Genomic DNA, 19,499 nt, shown 5'->3' with positions numbered 1-19,499 from the left:
GATGAAAGTGAAAGAGGAGAGTGAAAAAGTTGGCTTAAAACTCAACATTCAAAAAATTAAGATCATGGCATCCGTTCCCATCACTTGATGGCAAATAGATGGGGAAACAATGGAAAGAGTGACAGACTTTATTTTCTTGGGCTCCGCAATCACTGCAGATGGTGACTGTGGCCATGAAATTAAAAGGCCTTTGCTTCTTGGAAGAAAAGCTATGACCAACCTGGACTGCATATTAAAAAGCAGAGACATTACTTTGCAGACAAAGGTCTGTCTAATTAAAGCTATGGCTTTTCCAGTAGTCATATATGAATGTGAGAGTTGGACCATGAAGAAGGCTGAGCACTGAAGAACTGATGCTTTTGAACTGTGGTGTTGGAGAAGACTCTTGAGAGTCCCTTGAACAGCAAGATCAAGCCAGGCCACCCTAAAGGAAATCAGTCCTGAATACACTGGAAGGACTGATGTTAAAGCTAAAACTCCAATACTTTGGCCACCTGATGAGAAGAACTGACTCATTGGAAAAGATCTTGATGCTGGGAAAAGACTGAAGGTAGGAGTAGAAGGGGATGACAGAGGATGAGATGGTTCGATGGCATCACCGACCCAATGGACAGGAGTTTGAGCAAGCTCTGGGAGTTGGTGATGGACAGGGAAGCCTGACATGCTGCAGTCCATGGTGTTGCAAAGAGTTGGACATGACTGAGGGACTGAACTGAACTGAACTGAATAAGAATACATATAGCCCCTCCCTCTTGGACCTCCCTCCAACTCCCTACCCCATCCCACCCCTCTAGGTCATCACAGAGCACTGAGCTGAGTTGCCTGTGTTATACAGCAGCTTCCCAAGATATAGTGCATATATAGAATGGAATGTTGCTCAACCATAAAAAGAAATGAAATTGGGTCATTTGTAGAGACATGGCTAGACTTAGAGTTTGTCATACAGAGAGAAGTAAGTCAGAAAGGGAAAAACAAATACTACATATTAATGCATATACATGGAATCCGGAGAAAGCAATGGCTACCCACTCCAGTGTTCTTGCCTAGAGAATCCCAGGGACAGCGGAGCCTGGTGGGCTGCTGTCTATGGTGTCACACAGACTTGGACACGACTGAAGCGACTTAGCAGCAGCAGCAGCAGCAGCAGCAGCAGCAGCAGCAGCAGCAGCATACATGGAATCAGGTAAATTTTAAAGCTAGGAATGTGGAAAGTTACTTTCAAAACCACCATCTTGTTCTCACCCATAACAAATTTGGTTTTACAAATTTTGCTCCAATATAGCAAATGGTGTCTCTAATTTGTCATGGCATATGAACTAATCTTAAGGTCTGTGGTAGAAATGATATTAAGTCAATGCAGTAAGTGGAAGCAAATTACTTTGTACTTCTGGAAATGAAGACATGTTTCACTGACTGAATAATGAATGCCAATAATAGAGAGCATTTATTCAGTCTGAAAGGCAAATTCAATATAGATAACTAATGAAAATAATGTGGTTTAGCTGTTAAGTTGTGTCTGACTCTTGGAGACCCCATGGACCGTAGCCCGCCAGGCTCCTCTATCCATGGGATTCTCCAGGCAAGCATACTGGAGTGTATTGCAATTTCTTTCTCCAGGGGATCTTCCTCACCCAGGGATCGAACCTCGGTCTCCTGCATTGCAGGTGATTCTTTACCAGCTGAGCCGCCAGGAAAGCAATGAAAATGATAGCTCACATTTATTGCATACTTCTGATGTAACAAGCACTCTTCTAGGTGTGCTGTGTGAATGACGTCAGCTCTAATCTGGTTCTGTGAGGTCGAGTGGTCAAGGTGGATTCATCCTTTATGACACTGCCATCACACTCCATGGCTACTGGCCTAGGGCTGCTTCTGCCTCCTCCTTTATCCCTCAGGAAGTATTGGGATGTACTCTGGTCTTCTTAGCCTCACTATCCATGTTGCATCCCTATTGATGTTCTTGAAGCCCACACATGTCTTAGCTGGGTTAGAAATGGATGCTCACTTAGAACAGATGAAGCATCCGAGCTTTCCCAGGAAGGACTAGCTTTAGCAGACCCATGGTTTTAGGCACGCAAACAAGACAGAGCAACAAAGTTTCAGGAGCAAAGCTGGGGTAGGGGAGGAGCTGGGGTCAGAGCTACATGGAAGGGAGTGAAAGAGGTGATTTCCCAGGCCACTCAGGACAGTCACAGGTTAGATGGAAAAGTGCCTTTCTCCCTCAGGGGGTGGGCAGACAGAGTCCACAGGAGTAAAGTCTGGCAGGGCTCAGAGCTCTAGATGCCTGAGGCTTCAAGTGAGGAAGAGTGAGCCTGAGTCTGTAGCGTGGGTGGGGGAGGGGAGGGACAAGTAAAAGGGGCACCAGCCTTTGACTCCCTTTGCCATCGGTCTTACTTTTACTTCTGTAATATCTTCTCATCATTGACTTAAGAATAGTTTTGGCATATATTCTGAGAAAACCACAATACAAAAAGCCACACGTACCCTAGCGTTCATTGCAGCACTATTTATAATGACCAGGACATGGAAGCATCCTAGATGGCCATCGGCAGATGTATGGATAAAGAAGATATATGCAATGGAGTATTATTCAGCTGTGAAAAAGGATGCACTTGAGTCTGTTCTAGTGAGGTGGATGAACTTAGAGTCTGTCATGCAGAGGGAAGTTAGGTCAGAAAGAGGAAAACTATCACCGTTGGGCAGGATCCAGTTATGGGGCTGGTCCCCATCATGGTCTTTGTCCTCAAGATGCTATGTATGAGGGATATGCGTATGAGAAATTTTCATCAGCTCTCTTCCTCATGCCTTGCTTTTGTCTGCACATGGTCAGGCCACTTAAGATAGTTCTCTGCTCTCTGTACATCCTTTCCCTGGTAACCAATGAGCCAGCCTGACATCGGTTCCTCCCAGTTACCAGTCCATGCCCCCAACCCTCTGGTGCATATACAGTAGGGTGTCACTTTAGGACCTTGCTTCAGACATGTAAGCTCCTCCATCCATTAAACCACTTGATGTCTTTGTCACTGACTCTGGGCTCTTTCTTAGGTCTTGAAGCTGGGCAAGCCTAGGGCTTGTAAGCCTGCAGTGTGCAGCCCAACACTCTGGGATCCATGCTGGTTCCCTTCTTGCATTTTTGGTCTGAAGCACTTCTGGTTATAAGATGCCCTTAGGTTTGGTGTTGCTTTCATTCGTAAAGGATGAAGACATGAAGAGAGTTCACTGTGAAGAAGAAAAGGAAAAGAGTATTAAGAGAAGAAGAGTACTTTCACACTGGTATTTCTGTAGGTAGCTCCCTTTCTCCCTTGCTAACATTTCCATCCTCTAACTGATGCCTTTGTGTTTCTTCAAGGCTATGACTTTGGTTTCAGTGAGTAGACTCAGGAAAGGCCTAATGTGTTCAGGTCAGATGAATAATGATTCCATGAACTAAGAAATAAACTATGCTCCACATCATTTTATTATACCTAATTGCCTCTTGGTCACCCAATTCCAAAATATGTGTGGGAGTGGGGGTGGGAGGGGGTTCCACACACCTCCAAAACTGATGCTCCCAGACACCAGCCAGATGTCCTACAATTCAAGTCCGTTCTAACACTGTCTACCAGGAGACTGAAGCTGAAGCTCCAATACTTTGGCCACCTGATGAGAAGAGCTGACTCTGGAAAAGACCCTGATGCTGTGAAAGATTGAAGACAGGCAGAGAAGGGGATGACAGAGGATGAGATGGTTGGTTGGTATCACCGACTCAATGGACATGAGTTTGAGCAAGCTCTGGGAGATGGTGAAGGTCAAGGAAGCCTGGTGTGCTGCAGTCCATGGCGTTGCAAAGAGTCAGACACAACTTAATGCCTGAGCAACTGAGAGATGACATCCAATACCACATGTAAAGTGCTGAATCCCAAAAGACTCCCCCTAGTGACAGATGCAAACCTGTGTTTCTGATGACGTTATAAATCAGAGGTTCGCATAATCCTGTCCTTGGGTTCAATTAATCTGCTGGAGTGGCTTATAAAACTCAGGAAACCTATTTACTAAGACCACTCATTATATACAAAGGGTATTAAAAGATACAGATGAACATTCAGATGGAAGAGAAGCAGAGGGCAAGCGCTTCGGTGCCCTATCCAGGATCATCCCTCACCTCTGTGTGTTCTCAATCTTCTTTACGGTCTGACTCTCACATCTGTACATGACTACTGAAAATTAGCTTCTCTTTTTTGTCTTGGCAAGGTTGTCTGCATTTCAGTCAACACTGGTCCTTCTATCCAGACAGTTTTTCCAACTCTGCTTTCATTATCTTGTCAATGCTGGTTGAAGGTGGAGTCACTAGCTGCCTTGATGGTATAATTTGAAAGATGCTGAGAAGTTTGTCCTAGGCAAAAGCACTATTTCATGGGCTTTCATAGAGATTCTTTTCTTTGGGTTAAGGCATTATCATTAGAGAGTGTTCAATATATGCTTGATAGAATGTATGTGTTACTCAGTCATGTCCCCCTCTCTGCAACCCCATGGACTGTAGCCACTCCGGGCTCCTCTGTCCATGAAATTCTCCAGGTAAGACTATGGAGTGGGTTGCCATTCCCTTCTTGGGAGGATCTTCTTGACCCAGGGATCGAATCCAGGTCTCCTGCATTGAAGGCAGATTCTTTACCATCTGAGCCACCAGGGAATACCTCTTTCTCCACTATTAATGTAGAAAATTCACTTATTGGCATATTTCAAGTGTGTGGATATCTGAGGATAAGATTTGAAATGGGAGAAGGGGAGGGAGAGGGAGTAGAAAGATGTGTTCAAGATGCTGATATGCTGGTGTAGATTTAGCAACTGACTGGATCTCCAGGGAGGAAATAAAAGTCCTGATCTATAGCACTGGCCAATTTCCATGCTGTAAACACTCCCGCCACAGTTGATTGCAAGCTTCAATGTGGTCATTGAATATGGATTTGGGAAGAGACCCACAGGGTCAGCTCACACGAGCAGGCAGGGGTTTGGTTTCAACGCATCCTTGGGACAACTGGGGCAAGTCTTTGTGAGAATCCAGAAAAATAGAAGAGACATAGGGGAACCTGGGAAAGTTCTTCAAGCAGACAGAAAGTTACAGAGAGAGGAGAAGCGAAGGCTTTGTGGCTTCCTCAGGTCTGGAGAGGAGCGCCATGCTGAAGGAATGTGCTTTCTGCCTCAGGTTAGGTCTTCACCCTATTTCTCTTTCCCAGATTTTCAAATATAATGGACACAGAGGTGCAGTCTCACCAAATTTTTTTAAATTTTACTTTATTTTACTTTACAATACTGTATTGGTTTTGCCATACATCAACATGAATCCGCCATGGGTGTACATGTGTTCCCCATCCTGAACCCCCCTCCCACCTCCCTCTCCATATCATCCCTCTGGGTCATCCCAGTGCACCAGCCCCGAGCATCCTGTATCATGCATCGAACATGGACTGGTGATTTGTTTCACATATGATACTATACATGTTTCAATTCCATTCTCCCTCGCCAAATCATCCCACCCTCGCCCTCTCCCACAGAGTCCATAAGACTGTTCTATACATCTGTGTCTCTTTTGCTGTCTCGCATACAGGGTTATCGTTACATCTTTCTAAATTCCATATATATGCGTTAGTATACTGTAGTGGTGTTTTTCTTTCTGGCTTACCTCACTCTGTATAATTGGCTCCAGTTTCATCCACCTCATTAGAACTTATTCTGATGTATTCTTTTTAATGGCTGAGTAATACTCCATTGTGTATATGTACCACAGCTTTCTTATCCATTCCTCTGCTGATGGACATCTAGGTTGCTTCCCTGTCCTGGCTATTGTAAACAGTGCTGCGATGAACATTGGGGTACACGTGTCTCTTTCAATTCTGGTTTCCTCAGTGTGTATGCCCAGCAGTGGGATTGCTGGGTCATAAGGCAGTTTATGGAGTATGTTCATGGCTTCATAGTTCAATGGAGAGTGATTTCTTTCTCCAGCTAACATGTAGAACTGAGCTATTGTAAATCTGTGTTCAGTTACCTTCACTCCCGTGGTAGATATGCAAGTGTATCTAGCTTTTGATCAAATAAGTGAGAAGATTCTCATATTTATGGTACTCTTGAATAGATATCCCCAATTGTTTGTGAGGAAAAGGCAGATGCTCAAGTACAAATTAAGTCCAAGAAAAAAATTATGTCCTGTTTATCTTATTAGCAGTTATTCTTTATAAGAGGATGTCTGCTATGCTTTACTCTTCAAACAAGAAGGAGTCACCAAGAGGCTTATGAGGTGCCAAACATTTCAAACTTTTGAGAAAAATAATGAAACGGTACTTGGAATAGGCATTTTAGACTCTAAAGAAAGAATAAACTTTTCCTAAGAGATGTGCGCTAAAGGCTGCCTTTGGGATTTTTTCCCCAATTATTTCTAATTGGTTATGTGCTGATGGAATGTGTGTCTCACATCAGCCACTTAATTTCCCCCCTGTGACCAGGCCCTCTGTGATCAAAAGGTAGAATCCTCATCAGACGCATGCTCAGTCACTTTGGTCATGTCCGACTCTTTGTGACCCCCTGGACTGTAGCTCACAAGGCTCCTCTGTCCATGGGATTTTCTAGGCAAGAATATTGGAGTGGGATGCCATGCCCTCCTGCAGGGCATCTTTCAGACAGAGTGCTTGAATCTGCATCCCCTGTGTCTCCTGCATTGCAGGCAGATTCCTTACCTCTGAGCCACTGGGGAAGCCCGTAATAATGACACAGCGGATATTAAAAAAATAATAATAATAATTGATTTTAAGTAAGAGAGTTAAAGAAGTATAATATAATCTCTTTACCATTTTTAAACAGAAAAGGGATTTTAAATCTATAAATTTATGATTCTACATGAAACTGACATATGAGCTCACATTCAGAATAGTTTTTGTCAGGTTTTTCTCATTTAATGCTTTTCCTGTCTTTCCAGCTCTCTCTTCTACCCGAGAAGAGGAGGATCTGAGTCTCAGGAGGGGCTCACAGGCCACAGATGGTCAGCGTATAAATGCTCTCCTGCACCTTTGGTTTTACTGCAATGATTTGTTCATTTCACAGTCTTTTGGGCCCATCAGAAATGTTTGTTGAACTTAGAAAAAGGTCAGGGTTTGGATGGGTCTTGAAAATAATTGCAATAGCTTTTCTTTCCCTTTGTTTTTACTTCTTTAACAATATGTCATGCCCCAATGGCCATTTAATATAAAAACAAACAATCAATAATACAACCTGACCTATAAATTCTGGGGTGTGTGTGTGTGTGTGTGTGTGTGTGTGTGTGTGTGTGTGTGTGTGTTAGTTGCTCAGTCGTGTCCAACTCTTTGTGGCCCCATGGACTGAAGCTTGTCAGACTCCTCTGTCCATGGAATTTTCCAGGCAAGAATATTGGAATGGGTAGCCATTCCCTTCTCCAGGGGCTCTTCCCCACCAGGGGTTCGAACCCGGGTCTGTCATGTTGCAGGCAGATTCTTTACCATTTGAGCCACCAAGGAAGCCCCAAAATTCTGGTGGAATCTCTAATTTGCAGTTTTGTGTTCACTTAGGTAAATCACTAGGTATATCACTTTAGTTCATGCAAGTATAGAAAATTGGACTAGGGGTTTTCAACACATAAACTACATTAACTTATGAAGAAGTAAAACTAATTATCACAAGTATCAGAGACAGGTGGGTATCTTCATTTCTTTAAGTAGATAAATATAAAAGATATGTTTAAATACATATATATACATATATTTCCAGCCGTATGAGGTTTTTTTTTTTTTTAAGTTTTTGTTGGCTGTTTTTGGTAAGCACTCCTTAGCCCCAGTTTGCAAACTGAATGACTTCTTGGTCCTCCATTTGGAAATTTTTGTCAGTTCTTTTGAACTGTATTGTTCCTTGTAACTCTTCAACTGTATATACCTTATGACAACAAAGCCAATCTTTCCCCATGATGGCTGACTTCTAAATTGTTAAGGTTAAAAAAATTAAAAAAGGGACTTCCCTGACAGTCCAGTGGTTAAGACTCCACACTTCCAATGCAGGGGGCTCAGGTTCAATCCCTAGTTGGGGAACTAAGATTCCACATGCTGTGTGGCACAGTCAAAAATATATGCTAAATTGTTAAGGTTTCTAACCCTATGGTTTTTCCAGTGGTCATGTATGGATGTGAGAGTTGGACTATAAAGAAAGCTGAGCGCCAAAGAATTGATGCTTTTGAACTGTGATGTTGGAGAAGACTCTTGAGAGTTCCTTGGACTGCAAGGAGATCCAACCAGTCTATCCTAAAGGAGATCAGTCCTGAATATGCATTGGAAAGACTCATCCTGAAGCTGAAACTCCAATGCTTTGGCCACCTCATGCAAAGAGCTGACTCATTTGAAAAGACCCTGGTGCTGGGAAAGATTGAAGGCAGGAGGAGAAGGGGACGACAGAGGATGAGATGGTTGGATGGCATTGCCGACTCAATGGACATGGGTTTGGGTGGACTCTGGGAGTTGGTGATGGACAGGGAGGCCTGGCGTGCTGCAGTTCATGGGGTCGCAAAGAGTCGGACACAACTGAGCAACTGAACTGAACTGAACTGAACCCTATGCCTGGGAGAGGAATACACAAACTTCCCAGAAGGGCAGTGTTGACTATTCGGGTTTGCCTCTTTGAGCTGGGGTCAGTGTTTTATATTTCTCTTTCTTCCCAGACCACTTCTGTATCCCTCCTTGAGTAACTAACCATCTCAGCCATGAGGTCTGTATGCCTCCAAAGTGTTTATGGGGCTCCTGCACCTGAGAATTTGATAAGGAATTCCTGCTGTGATAAAAAGTGCTCTTAGGTCAAATGTGTAGTGGTAAAATTAATTGTTTTGAGACTGTGTGTCTCAAGCCATCTATAAAAGCCATATTATTTACTGCCTGGGATACCACCTGTGTAAGGCAGCTGTCTCAACCATTTTGCACACACATCCACACCCACACCGGCATACAGATTTACAGATTGAGAGAGAAATAGAAAGAGAGAGCTAGAGAGGGAAATTATATTCAAGGGGAGGTTTTATTTGGGTCAAAGCCATACTCCCTGGAGGTTTTGTTCCCCCCCTAATTGAAAACATCTACAATACTTCTGCCAAAGAAACCTGAACACAGGCCGGCCTGGGGATGAGGCCCTCTGGTCTCTAAACCATGAATCACTGATGATCTTGCCTCAAATCTAGGCCCAAGTATAATGTTCTGCTTATCAAATAAAAATAGTAGCAAACAGCAGGATCACCGAAGTGACAGCTACTTGATTCTCAGCCAAAGGATTGTCATTAGGCTTTTAGTCCCCAAATGTTTCATTGAAGTAGCTGAAGTGAGGCTAACTTTAAAGATCTCAGAAGACTCAGGGAAAGGTCTCTCCTACTTGTACTCCCTGGTGCATGGTTCGTATCCCCAGTGGGAATGTTCTTGCCTTCTGTAGCCCATCTTCATTTCTTCTTGGAGATTTGAAGTATGACAAGGTCTTGTTCGGCTCTTTTATTTCTATTCATTTATAAACCTCAAGTTAACTCACCTTTGAGATCCAGGACAACAAACAGAGCAAAGACCATTCTGAGGCTGAAAGAGGGGAGGCTGAGGAGGCTCCTGTTTCTTCAGCCTAGGTCAGGCTTGGCAAACAGTAGATCACAGGACAAATCTGGCCCCTCATCTATTTGTGTAATAACATTTTATTGGAACACAGACATGCTCCTTTGTGTCTACGGCTGCTCCATCATAATGGCAGAGTTGAGAAGGAATTCACAAAACTGAAGATGCTCATTTTCTGGTTCTTTGTAGAAAATGTTTGCTGACCCCCAACCACTAGGGGTTAGTGTTTGAGGACTTTGCTGTGGGTTGGAAACAAGCAATTCAATTGCCAAGACTCCTGAGCCTGTGAAATGAAGTATGAGAGAAACCTCTGGAAAATGATGATAGCAGGACAAATCTGGTCTTTGTATGGTGAGCTGTCTTTGAGAACTCACCACTCTGAGTGTATCTAAATGTGGAGAGGATATTTTGAATGATATTTCCTAAATGTTGTTGCACAGAATCTTCATTTCCTTCCAAAGCAAAATTGTTTCATGGTGAAAGGATTCCCTTGAGGAAGTAAGCTTTTTCAATACTTGGACTAAATGAAGTTCAAGAGTTTTCTTTACTCCAGGACTTGTAATTCACTCCCGTATTGTGGAATACAAGAGGGATATAATTTGTACAGCGTTTCCCAATTTTACTTGACCATAGAAATATTTCTCTTGGAACATCTAGAAATATCTTATGAGCTACATTTTCTTATGGAACACAGTCTAGGAATCTTTTCCAGGATCCTAGCACATATGAAATCTATTTTCCCTTTTCAAAATTAATTGTCTCAATTCTCATTTTTCGGTTGGCAGCACTGACATTTGCTGGGCACTAAACAGCGGTTTGTCCAATTGTTAAATGTCTTGAGATATATATCAGTCGGCAAGTAACAGTTTCTCTGAACCCTCAAATATCTCCTGGATTCCTGGCTATCCTGGCTTCTTCCCTGAGAATGTTTAAACTTCTGTTCATTTTAATAAATAAAGGTTATTATTTGTGGGAGACAGGGAAAAAGCCCTAGGACCATGCTCTAGTGTTACCTGTGTATGTTCAGACTGGTCACTGCCTAGGGGCTGTAAAATATTTTGAATATCACTATCCAAATTCCAATACTTTGGCCACCTGACGTGAGGAGTCTACTCATTGGAAAAGACCCTGATGTTGGGAAAGATCGAGGGCAGTAAGAGAAGGGGGAAAGAGAGGATGAGATGGCCGGATGGCATCACCAACTCAATGGACACGAGTCTGAGAAAATTCTGGGAGATGGTGAAGCACAGGGAAGCCTGGAATGCTGAAGTCTATGGGGTTGCAAAGAGTTGGACATGACTGAGCAACTGAACAACAACAATCCAAATTCCAGCACAAATGTGTTGGTTCTTTAGGCTACTGAGAAATGTCCTGCCTGCCATGATGCAAAAGTCACAGCATTGCTGAAGCCAAACAGCTTATGGTGACATGTCAAGTTTACCAACATCAGGACCATTGTGTAAATGGGGAACTGGAAGGCTAGGACGATGGCCAAAATTCTCAAATAGGCATGTTATCTCTCCCAGGCATGGCATAAGGTAAATGAGGAGGAAGGCATCATGACATACCTGGAGTATTCTCTAAACCATCCCCCCAGTCCCCCAAAAGGCAAGGTTTCCAGTTTTAACAATTATTAGTAACAAACTAGTGACACATCTGAAGAGTAATTAATCCATCAGTATGTTAAGGAGTGTTAAGTCTAACAGGAGACTCAGATGACAAATGGCCGCTGTAATGTGATGGATAAAGGCTGTGATGGGAAAAAGCACAGAGCTAAGTAGCTCAGCAGAGCTTGGGCAGAAGGAATTTACCACAAAATATTTTCTGGAGGAGAAGACATGAGCCAAGCCTTAAAGCAGGAGCTGGTTGCAGTGGAAGGGGGATGAGTGAGGCTGTTCTAGTTAGAGGGAACAGGGTGTTCTGAGCTCAATTCTGTTTCTCTTGCCCTTTTCTCCCATTCCTGCCCCTAAAACCTACCTGCTGTTAAAAGCTCAGCTCAAACACTGTTTGGCTTGAAACCACCTTCTGCTCTCAATCTGGTGGCTCCCTACTTTGTGCTATTGTGGACCCTGGTATTTCAGGGAAGGATAAATAATTTTCCGTTTACCCTTTGAGTTCTTAGTTGGGACCCCTGTAACAAAAGACACATTAACAAGAGAAAAACAAATGAAGTTTACTAACATATTCCTCATGGGATACTCAGAAGAAAATGAATCACTCCCCAGGGTGGCTTAGAATTCAGGATTAAACAGAATCTTATAGGGAAAGCAGAGGAAGGATACAAGACTCCTAGGAGAGAACAGATGATCTTTAGGAAAGCTGAATGAAGAACCGGCGGGAGTTGGTGACAAGGTTTGTCAGGCTGTGGTGTCGCCTCTAAGCTTCTCGCTAGTGATGACAGTCGATCTTCTCTGGTTGATGAAACTGGGGCAACTGAGTATTTGAGGTGGCCAGTGGGGGGAGGGATCTGTCTTTAGGCAGAGAGGAAGCTCAAAGAAACCTCTTCCTGTATCTACTGTTTTTCTTTCTTTCTTTAAAATATTTATTTATTAGGGACTCCCTGGCGGTTCAGTGGTTAAGACTCCACTTTCCAATGCAAGGGGTGCAGGTGCAATCCCTGGTCAAGGAGTTAAGATCCCACATATCTCGTGGCCAAAAAACTAAAACCTAAAGCAGAAGCAATATTGTAACAAATTCAATAAAGACTTTAAAAATGGATCACATCATCAAGAAACAAAGGGAGAAAAATCAAATCAATAAAATTAGAAATGAAAGTGGAGAGATCACAACAAGACAACACAGACATACAAAGGATCCTAAGAGACTACTATCAGCAACTATATGCCAATAAAATGGACAACGTGGAAGAAATGGACAAACTCTTAGAAAAGTACAACTTTCCAAAACTGAACCAGGAAGAAATAAAAAAATCTTAACAGACCCATCAAAGCATGGAAATTGAAACTGTAATCAGAAATCTTCCAGCAAACAAAAGCCCAGGTCCAGACAGCTTCACAGCTGAATTCTACCAAAAATTTAGAGAAGAGCTAATACCTATCCTACTGAAACTCTTCCAGAAAATTGCAGAGGAAAGTAAACTTCCAAACTCATTCTATGAGGCCACCATCACCCTAATACCAAAACCTGACAAAGATGCCACAAAAAAAAGAAAACTACAGGCCAATATCACTGATGAACATAGATGCAAAAATCCTTAACAAAATCCTAGCAATCAGAATCCAACAACACATTAAAAAGATCATACACCATGACCAAGTGGGCTTTATCCCACTTGCAAGGATTCTTCAATATCCACAAATCAATCAATGTAATACACCACATTAACAAATTGAAAAATAAAAGCCATATGATTATCTCAATGCAGAGAAAGGCTTTGACAAAGTTCAACATCCATTTATGATAAAAACTCTCCAGAAAGCAGGAATAGAAGGAACATACCTCAACATAATAAAAGCTATATATGACAAACCCACAACAAACATTATCCTAAATGGTGAAAAACTGAAGCATTTCCCTAAAGTCAGGAACAAGACAAGTGTGCCCACTTTCACCACTATTATTCAACATAGTTTTGGCCACAGCAATCAGAGCAGAAAAAGAAATAAAAGGAATTCAAATTGGAAAAGAAGAAGCAAAACTCTCACTGTTTGCAGATGATATGATCCTCTACATAGAAAACCCTAAAGACTCCACCAGAAAATTACTAGAGCTAATCAATGAAATCAACACACAGAAATCCCTTGCATTCCTATACACATAAAAAAAAATCTTTAAAGAATTTATTGATTTGACTGCACTGGGTCTTAGTTGCGGCACATAGGGTCTTCAATCTGTTGTGGCATGGGGGATCTAGTTCCCTGACCAAGGATTGAACCCAGACCCCCTTCCTTGGGAGCATGGAATCTGAAGCACTGGACCACCAGAGAAGTCCCTGCATCTACTGTTTTTTGAGTACTTTCAGCTCAAAGTAATCAATAGACCTAAGTGGCCTATTTCGGGGTAGCCTGTCTTGCCACCCTTCTGTTCTTCCCTTACAGTGCACTCTTAGACTTCTTAGAGTTACTATTCTGTACACTTGTATTATTTCTTCTATTAAATTTCAGTCTCTTCAAGACCAGAGCCTTATTCTCTTTTCACATACCCACCAATACCCTTTCTGTTGTACGAACTTAAACAAAAATTATAAAATCGAGTTGGGAAAAGTTCCCATTTGTCTGATCTCCAGCTTCTCATATTTTTCTTCCTTACCTGCCAGATTCTCCAGTCATGTTCCTTTTGAAACAGTGCATGGTACCCTTTAATAGAAAGTAAGCATGTTCTTGAAAGGGAAGTACTATAATTGTCTGCATCTTGAGAATCTGATACAATTTAACAGACTGAAAATATTTTTGGAGAATTTTATTATTCACCTAGACAGAGGAGGTGTTCTCTCATATTGTTTTTTCATCTCTTTCCCCCTTTCTCTTATTCTTTGGGTAGCTTTTCCTGCTCTGGCAATGCACAAGGTTAAATGACACCTACTCCCATTTTATCTCAACTCAAGTAACCAACCTTGATATCCCAAGATTTCTTATTTCTAGGCCAAGATTGTGGAGTTCATTTTGTCTTGTTCAGTCACTGAGTCATGTCTGACTCTTTACAACTCCATGGACTGGAGCAAATCAGGCTTCCCTGTCCTTCACATTTTCCCCAAGTTTGCTCAAACTCATGTCCATTGAGTCAGTGATGCCATCGAATCATCTCATCCTCTGTCGCCCCCTTCTCCTCCTGCTTTCAATCTTTCTCAGCATTAGGGTCTTTTTCAATGAGCAGGCTCTTTGAATCAGGTGGCCAGACTATTGGAGCTTTAGCATCAGTCCTTCCAATGAATAGTCAGGCTTGATTTCCCTTAGGTTTCACTGGTTTGCTCTCCTTGCTTATTTGTTTGAATAAATGACTTTCTATTCGGTAAAGGAGTTGGAGCTGCTCTCACACAGAATAAGCATGGCTCCTATGAACCTCTTGTGTGGGTGGGATAGAGATGTAAAGCTTGTTTATTATACAGTAAGTCCCCTACATATGAGTGAGTTCCATTCTGAGAGTGCGTTCCTAAGTCCAATTTGTTTGTAAGTTCAACAAAGTTAGCCTAGGTACCCAACTAGGTAACACAGCTAATTCTGTATCAGCTATATAGTATTTGTACTGCAATAGGTTGAAAAAACAAAAAAATCAAACACAAGAAATAAATAAAACATGTTTGATCTTACAGTACAGTAGCTGGAAAAAGTACAACAGGACCAACTACATCACTGATGCTTTTATGCTTGCTTCTGGTCATCCTGAGCTTGAAAGAAAGACCTTGTACTACTGCACACTCTATGTAATATTGGACAGTAAAGTACACAAAAGCACAACCACTTGTAGAGGATGCTTGCAGGAAGATGATAATATACACCAGACACATGAACTAACTTACGTGGTTGGACATACGAATGCATGTTTGCATCTTTGAAAGTCTGCAACTTGAAGGTTTGTCTGTAGGGGACTTTACTATACTTATGCCACTTAGTATAACAGCAGTCCTACAAGGCAGCTCTTATTATTTCTACCTTATGGAAGAGGTAACTGAGATTCAGAGGGAGGGACTAAATGACTTCCTCCAGTTGCAAAGTCAAGATTCCAAATTGAGCGTCAAAGTCAAAATGTTAGTCACTCAGTCATGTCCAGCTCTTTGCAATCACATGGTGTAGCCCGCCAGGCTCCTCTGTCCAGGGAATTCTCCAGGCATGAAGACTGAAGTGGTAGCCATTTCCTTCTCCAGGGGATCTTCCTGACCCAGGGATTGAAACAGGGTCTCCTGCACTGCAGGTGGATTCTTTACCATCTGAGCCACCAAAGAAACCAAATCGAGCATATCTGACTCTAAATCTGTTCTCATTTATTTCCTCTCGGCTCTATAACATAGACTAAATAGACCAAAGTAGACTAAATACTTGTCTGTAGGACATGGGTTGTGATGGTGGGCAAGCCATTTCTACATTTACTCTTTTTCTCAACCAAGAGCAGAATCAGAGGAAAACCAAGAGCATTTTCCTGTGGGACTCATGTTAAAGGGAGGTGGCAGAGTGCTTGGTCCAGAGTGGCATGGACTTGAGTGACACTTGAGGCATCCGTGACACCTTCTGATTTCAGAAGCAACTGTACTCTTTGAGACTGGCTGAATCATGAGTGTCTTCAGAGCACGTGAGAAATACACAGACAGAAATTTTAAAAGATATTATTCAGAAGCCAAGATTCAGAAATCACCCTGATATTTTTCATGTCCCACAAAATATATCTTCATTCATAGAAAAAGTAGAACTACTTTGTATTATTTGGCAATGTGAATGGGCTCTTAAGATTATCTTAATGTTCTTTACTCTTCAGCCCCTAAAAAGCCTGAAAAGAGGGTTACATATGGTCTCAATTATGGGCCTCACTTCCTCGAAGATTTTGCTCCTCTTCACATAAGCAGGATTTTCCAGCAGGTTTGTGACACTCAACTAGACAAAGTGAAATGGAACAAGACACAATGGTCCTTACCCTCCATGTCCTGTGCCTGCCTCTTGTCAGTGGAAAAACTTTAGCCAAAGATAAAGTTTACCCAGAGGAATGAGAACACGCACAAACAAAGGAAAACAGTCAAAGGAGACTGAATAAGGTAGTCACTGAGCAAAGTCAAGGACCGTTAGTTCCTTCTCAAGGGCTATACATAATATTCTGAGCCATATCCTGTGAGCTGTCTTTTAGATACTGAAAACCCCACAAGGTGGAAGACGCTAACTACACGGTGACCTGACAGTAGCCGTGACATAAGCTGCCATGATTCCAAGAACCTGCCTCAAGGAAATGGGACCAAATCAACCCCGGGACTCAAGATTAACTGTACATAAAACAATTAAGATGACACTTGTCAGACTACCAGTGACCAATTTCAAGATGACTGTTAGAGCTGACTGTGCTGTTTCTAATGCTGCCCTCTCTCTTTGTCTGTAAAAGCTCTTGCACCCTGATTGTCGGGGTGGGGGTGGGAATTGACCTTTGGATGGGCATCCCCTCTCCCCACCCCCCTACCCCTAGTTGTCAGCATCAAAATAAAGCAAAGTTTTCCTTTCCACCAACCTGGACTCTAATGGCTTTTGAGCAGCAAGCAGCCAGACCCCACTTTCAGTAACAAAAGAAACCTACCTTCCCGCCTGTCCTTCTTTTGCCCCCTCTTTTCCCCAGAGGCGCTTCTGCTTATTTTCCCCATCAGTGCACCATTGTCTGTTTATTTCTCACCCTTGGGATTTTTTTCCCCTCATTTTCTTTAAACTCACGGTGTCACAATGTATTAGTTTCTATGTAAATGTTATACTTATTTATCCTTATTTAATTAGAGTTTGTATAAAGCGATTCAGGGATATAATTTGGCAGTGCCATTGTTAGGCAGGTTTCTGTCATTCTAACTAAGCTCCCAGCCTCCCTGGTGAGGCATTTCTTAACATCTGTCCCGCGTTCCCATTGGTGGAGCCTCCCGGGACCCCTCACCACTTCTGTGATACCTCCAGACCCTTCATCTGCCTTGCAGAGCCTGTAGGCAGCACATCACAACCACCCAATGACTGCAAAATGCAGACTTCCATCTGCCTGGTCTGGGAATGATCACTCAACGACTATTGATTCAGCACCTGCCTATATGGCCCTCTGAGCTTTGTGGAAAGCCCAGGTGACTGGGGAAAAATATAAAGAAGGGGGAAAAAATAAGCACACAGGTCTTGTTCTGAGGAAGATTACAGTTTAATAGGGACAGGGGATCTTCCCCACCCAAGGATCAAACCCATGTCTCTTACGTCGCCTGCATTAGCAGGCAGGTTCTTACTGCTAGCGCCACCTGGGAAGCCCTGAATAAAGTTGTACATGGATTTTTCACTGCATTGCAGGCAGATTCTTTACCTGCTGAACCATCAGAGAAGTTGGATATATATACACATAGCTGATTCACGTTGTTGTACAACAGAAGCTAACAGAACATTGTGAAGCAATTATCCTTCAGAAAAATATAAGAAAACAATAGGGTTAGCACCGCTAACCCCAACCCCACCCCCTGCATTTGAGGGTCAGCTGCATATGTATAGAGATCTGGATAATATTCATCAAGTACTAAAAAATGTTTGTTATCAGGTGGTAAGATTTGGGATCATCTGTGCTTTTCTTTTTTTTGTACTTTATTGTTTAAAATTTTTATCATGACCATGTATCATTTTCATAAAAACAAAGTCATCGTTCTAAAAAAATTATTGATGTAAGGTCACTTGCAAAATTACATCTGAAGTCCTAAGAGCCACATAGAACTCAGGCCATACACTCTAGTTACACATGATGACTTCAGGTGACGGTGGGAAAGTCCAGGTGAATTCTTTGTGAGAGTTTTTAAACACTTTCATCTTGGTGGCCATGTTAAATGACTGAACTAGCTGGAAAGTGAAAACTGAAGTCTAATTATTTCTCTAACATCAGAAAGTCAAATGGTGTCCACCACTCAATAATTTTCTAAGCTTTTTCAGACAAGTTTGATATTCACACATCCAACAACTTTCCACTTGCCTGTTTCTATCCAAGGGAGAAATGAAAACAATTAATAGGCAAACATGAACAACACACACATTTAAAACATTTTTTTTTTCAAAACACAAATGGCTGTACTAATGGAAAACACATTCATCACACACATATATAACACTTGGTCTTATTAATCCGTTTACAAAATGTTAAGCTTTTTTTTTTTTTAAACCGAGGACCGAATAAAGACTTAACTGGGGTATCACTCAAATTTACTAGGAAGATAAGAGAAAACAAGTTTATCTTCACTCATTTGAACCAAATATTAAATATGACTTTGATACTAATTCAAAATGAAATCTTAATGGCCCCGTATTCTAGGAAGTGGTATAAGAGGTTTTTAGTGAGTTTTATAAAGGAAATCACTTTTTCCACATATTAGTATCAAAATAACAGGTTCACTGCTTCAATAGTAATCATGTCAATTATATGCACTGAAAATAATGCATCACACTCAGACATTAAACATTATCATTGATCTTTTTATAAAGAAAACTCTAGTTAAATTTGCATTTTATTAGTTTTGGACTTGACATTTAAAACATGTGTATTTGGGATTTATCTAGGGTTTGGCCACCTATTTTCCCGCAGTATCGTACAGATGCGTGAAGAGGCCCTGGGAACCCAGATAGTGTGGGGAAGGTAGATTTTGTTTACCTAACTTCAGCAGAACGAATAAGCACTGGATCATTCAGCCCCAAACTAAGATTAGCTGCAGACACTGCACTGTTCACTGACTGTTTTAGGGGAAAGGAAGAAAGAGATTAACATAGATTCACATATATTTTAAGTCAGAAGGCATCTTAGATTTTGTTCTAATTTAAGGCATTTACAATTCAATTGTGTGGTTTTTTTTTTGAGAAGATATACATTTGTTTATTATGTGCGTGTGTGTGCGCTCAGTTGCTTTAGTCGTGTCTGACTCTGTTCAACCCTGTGAACTGTATCCTGCCAGGCTCCTCTGTCCATGGGATTCTCTAGGCAAGAGTAATGGAGTGGGTTGCCACGCTCTCCTCCAGGGGATCTTCCCAACCCAAGGATCGAACTCGTGTTTCCTATGTGTCCTCCGCTGGCAAGTGGGAAGCCCACATTTATGTATAACAAAGTCTATTTATGCAGTTTCATATACATTATTAGACACACATTTCACCAAAATACATCTTCATAGATTACTACCTCAGTAACAGCCTGATATATGTACCACTCTTGACCTACAAAGTTAATTCACCCTATACCCCAGTGCTAGCA

The sequence above is a fragment of the Ovis aries genome, chromosome 6 (genome assembly GCF_016772045.2).
Source record: "Ovis aries strain OAR_USU_Benz2616 breed Rambouillet chromosome 6, ARS-UI_Ramb_v3.0, whole genome shotgun sequence".
NCBI classification, from domain to species: Eukaryota; Metazoa; Chordata; class Mammalia; order Artiodactyla; family Bovidae; genus Ovis; species Ovis aries.
The sequence above is the reverse complement of the archived record's forward strand: the minus strand, read 5'-3'. Positions refer to the sequence as shown.